Below are 4,791 nucleotides of genomic sequence, written 5' to 3'. Positions count from 1 at the left end.
TCACTCACTCACTCTCACACACACACACACACACACACACACACACACAGATGAGAAAGGCTGGATCATTTGATCTGTGCTCGTAACAGAAGAGAGATGATGGTCATAAGAGCAGAACCGCAGAGATGAAACATGATCACGGGTGACAGAAGATGACGTTTGTTTGAGAAATATAGAAGTAATCAAAAGAAATAAAGCTTTATAAATTATTGTGTTATATTACAAAAACAGTGAAATCAAAGCACAGGACAGCGGCACATGTATTGATTTCAGTGGTTCTGAAGGGCGACTGTTTAAAAATTATTTAAATAATTTTTAATACATTAAAAAAATCTAAACTAAAATGCTAAAAAGACAATTAAAATAAAGAAGTAAACTTGATATGAATTTGGATATATTCATAAGAAACATATACTTTATAGCAAATATCAGCTCTGTGTTTATATCATTGCAAAATGTGATTAAATTATCGTCCAGTTCTAATTCTGATAAATTCAACTATGAGGTATGAAGATATTTCGATTATATAAATTTAAACATTATGGCCCGGTTTCACATACAGGGCTTAAACTAAGCCAGGATTAGGCCATAGTTCAATTAGGACATTTAAGTAAGTATGTCTTTATTATTAACAACAACTACGAGTATTGTTAATTGAAATAAAACAGAAATAATATAAATTCGAAATATTAGATGAAAAACTTCAACATTTTAAGTTAGTTTTATGAAAGTTATTTAAGTTTATGTACTAAAACTACTAAAATGAAATAAAAATTAATTAAAGCTAAATAAAAAATATTAAAAAACAAATAAAATTTCAAAAGCGCATAAAAGTTTGTTAATTGAAATAATACAGAAATAATATAAATTCGAAATATTAGATGAAAAACTTCAACATTTAAGTTAGTTTTATGAAAGTTATTTAAGTTTATGTACTAAAACTACTAAAATGAAATAAAAATTAATTAAAGCTAAATAAAAAAAATATAAAAAAACTAATAAAAATGTCAAAAGCACATAATAAAATTACTTTAAAAACTTAAATTAAAATAAAACTGTGAATATATAAACATAAGCTTAAACTCAAATGAAAATAAAAACGGAAAGAGAAAACAAAAATATTAATTACTAAAATAATAATAGTATAACCGTGCACTGTCAAAGATGGGAAGTTAATAGTGTGTTAAAGGCACGTTTACAGAGTCATGAACATCAGTCAGAAAAGCAAAGCGTGTCTTTCTGGAAACGAGTTGTGATTGTGCTGAATCACTGACAGTTCTGAAGGATTGCTGTGTTTGTCTGTGTGTGTGTTTCTGCGCTTCAGTGTGGATATCAGCCGGTTTCTATTTCTGCCGCTCAGTGAAAGCCTATTTAAATCCATGTGTACGGGGCAGCCGCGTGTCTGTCTCTCTCTCCGGCCGTCTGCGGCCTCAGTAATATAAGCTCCGCTGCGTCTCTCTCTCTCGTCTCATTCGGGACTTTCCCCGCTCCAGGACAGACGTCTGTCGGGATCCAGCAGTACGTTTGTGCTTTTCCTCTAGTCCGCGTGGAATACTTTCTTTTTCTTCACCTGTCTCTCTCTCCTGTGTCATTCTGTGATCGAATGCATCTGCCCTTCTCTGATTGTGTGGCTGTGTTTTAAGTGTGTTTGTACTCAAAAACGTTTTTTATACTTCTGTACTTATATTTTTGAACATGTCTCACTCCTGACCGAGAGAGAGAGAGACAGACATGGAGTTGTGCTTTTTCTGATTCGCTGTTTTTATCGGATCGTCTGAACGATGGCGCAGAGACACATGGATGGTGTAGGTAGGACGGACTGCGTGTTAAAACTGCTCTCTGTGTGTTTGGAGGTTCACCGTAGAGATCACTGTGTGTGTGTGTGTGGGTGTTGAGCTGTCAACACATCCACACACACTGTAAATCAAGCACTAAACACACACACACACACACGTCTGCTTTGTGTCTGTGAAAGTAAATATTAGAATTAGTTTTAAGAACGAATAGCATTGAGAATCGAGATCTGTAAATTATTTTCATGCTGTCGGTTCCGTTACGTTCTTCCGCCAAGTTTCCTGCGTGATAAAACATACCGCTTATCATCCAAAGCTTATTCTAAGGAAAGCATGTTTTACAAATGTCTTTCTTGCAGGTCAATGTAATAAAGTTCCTGTTTAGGGAAAATAATGTTTGCTGATACAGTACACTGCAATAAAAAATTACATATATATGTAATATGTATGTATATACATTTACATTTAATCATTTAGCAGATGCTTTTTTCCAAAGCGACTTACAAATGAGGAGAACAGTAGAAGCAATCAGACGAAAGAGAGAGCAATAGTATGCAAGTGCTGTGACAAGTCTCAGTTATTCTAGCTCAGTACACATAGGTAGTTTTTTTTTTTAATAAAATAGAATAGAATAGGTAAGTGCTAGTATTAGTTCGTCAGGTGCTGACAAAAAAGATGTGTATTTAGACATTTTTTGAAAATGGCCAAAGACTCAGCTGCTCGAATTGAGATCGGAAGGTCATTCCAGCAGCTGGGAACAGTCCAGGAAAAGGTCAGTGAGAGTGATTTTGAGCCTCTTTGGGATGGCACCGCGAGGCGACGTTCACTTGCAGAACGCAAGCTTCTGGAGGGCGCATAAGTTTGAACTAGCAAGTTTAGGTATATTGGTGCAGAGCCAGTTGTTGTCTTGTAGGCAAACACCAGTACCTTGAATTTGATGCGAGCAGCTACTGGTAGCCAGTGCAAACTGATGAAGAGATGTGTAACGTGAGCTTTTTTCGACTCGTTAAAGACCACTCTCGCTGCTGCATTCTGGATCAGTTGCAGAGGCTTGATAGTGCATGCGGGAAGGCCCGCCAAGATAGCATTAGAGCATTGCAATAGTCCAGTCTGGAGAGAACAAGAGCTTGGACAAGGATTTGTGTGGCCTGCTCTGATAGGAAGGGTCTAATCTTCCTAATATTGTATTAGGCAAATCTGCAGGACCGGGCTGTTGTAGCAATATGGTCTGTGAAGCTTAACTGATCATCCATCACAACTCCAAGGTTCCTGGCTGTCCTGGAAGGAGTTATGGTTAACGAACCCAGCTGTATAGAGCAGTTGTGATGAAACGATGGGTTGGCTGAGACCACTAGCAGTTCTGTCTTAACAAGGTTGAGCTGAAGGTGATGGTCCTTCATCCAGCTAGAAATGTCTGTCAGACAGGCTGCAATGTAGTAACCGAGAGCAAGGCAGTCTCAGTTGAGTGGCCGCTTTTGAAGCCAGATTGGTTGCTGTCCATGAGGTTGTTCTGTGCAAGGAACATAGAGAGTTGGTTGAAGTGTCTTTGCAATGAACGGAAGAAGGGAAGAAAAGTGCTGGATTTAGAGAGGGTTTCTTAAGCAGTGGGGTTACCTGAGCCTGCTTGAATGCTGTGGGAAATGTACCAGTGTGAAGAGAGGTGTTGATAATGTGAGTAAGCGCAGGTATGACTGAAGAAGAAATGGCCTGAAGGAGGTGAGTGGGGATAGGATCAAGTGGACAGGTAGTAGGATGATTGGAAAGGATAAGTTTGGAGACGCCTGTCTCCGAGAGCAGAGAGAAGGAGGAGAGAGAGTGTGTATTTGTCATTATGAAGTTATCATCAGTTTGTGGTGTGGAGAATTGATCATTGATGTTTCTTGTTTTATTTATGAAGAATATTACAAAGTCATCAGCTGTAAGAGTTGATGAAGGAGGAGGACAGAGAAGAGAAGAGAAAGTTTTGTTCGGGTTTGATCCAAGTCTCAGTTAGGGCCATTAGATTGAGACCGGAATGAGTAGCAATAGAAGGAATAAATTCTGCTTTGTTTACAGCAGACTGGCAGTTCCAGAGACAAAATGGAATAGAGAGTAAAGTAGTAGAGGACATATTCAAATATAGGTTAGGTATATATATATATATATATATACATACACCAATGTTTTTAGTGTACGTTGAAATAAAATCAAATATAAAAAGCTGATTTTATTTCAGCGAGTTGCCAAGACAACATTTCTCATTTTTATTTAGTTTGTTGACATACTAAAATAATTAAAACTAAATAAACTAAATCTAAAACTTAATAAATAACTAATACAAATTACAAACACACAACAAGATTACAGTATGTTTTACAAGATAATACTATTTCAGTCTTTCTACTTCAAAATTTCACGTTTAATTATTTTAGAAATTTATGGCTGAACATTTTTTTTTTTACTGTAAGTTAAAATGATTTTATTTCAAGTACTTGCCAAGACAGCATTTCTCATTTTTGTTTTGTGTGAGTACTAAAATAACTAAAACTAAATAAAATAAAAACTAAAACTTTATAATAACTACATAGACATGTTCGTTCGATATTTAATTCCATGTGCTACTTGACTTTTTTTTTAGTAATTATTTGTGAAATTTGCTAGGGATTTATGAATTGAAAATCGGCACCAAATTTTTTTCAGTGTAAGTTGAAATAAAATATAAACTCTTAAAGGGGTCATATGATGCTTTTTTAAAGATCATTATTTTGTGTATTTGGTGTAGCAGAATATGTTGACATGCTTTAATGTTCAAAAAACACATTATTTTTCAAATACTGTACACTGTACATTATTGTAGGTCCTCTATGCCCCGCCTCTCTCAAACGCTTCGTTTTCTACAAAGTCCCTCCTTCCGACAAGCGCAGTCTGCTCTGATTGGTCAGCTGACCCAGTGCATTGTGATTGGCCGAACACCGCAAGCACTCGTCGGAAATGTAACGCCCCTTACCATAATCGCGAG

The 4,791-nt window shown here is 36.4% G+C and overlaps 1 protein-coding gene across 1 annotated transcript in view; it reads left to right on the top strand.

The window, feature by feature from the left end:
- The window catches only part of LOC107694204 (calmodulin-binding transcription activator 2-like), a gene marked incomplete at both ends in the record, with an annotated part of 24,710 nt that overhangs the window by 11,131 nt on the left and 8,788 nt on the right, over nucleotides 1-4,791 (top strand). The gene's annotated exons all lie outside the window — the stretch shown is intronic.

Source organism: Sinocyclocheilus anshuiensis, unplaced genomic scaffold (genome assembly GCF_001515605.1).
Source record: "Sinocyclocheilus anshuiensis isolate Anshui unplaced genomic scaffold, SAMN03320099.WGS_v1.1 scaffold2664, whole genome shotgun sequence".
Classification (NCBI taxonomy): domain Eukaryota; kingdom Metazoa; phylum Chordata; class Actinopteri; order Cypriniformes; family Cyprinidae; genus Sinocyclocheilus; species Sinocyclocheilus anshuiensis.
The sequence above is the reverse complement of the archived record's forward strand: the minus strand, read 5'-3'. Positions and strand labels throughout refer to the sequence as shown.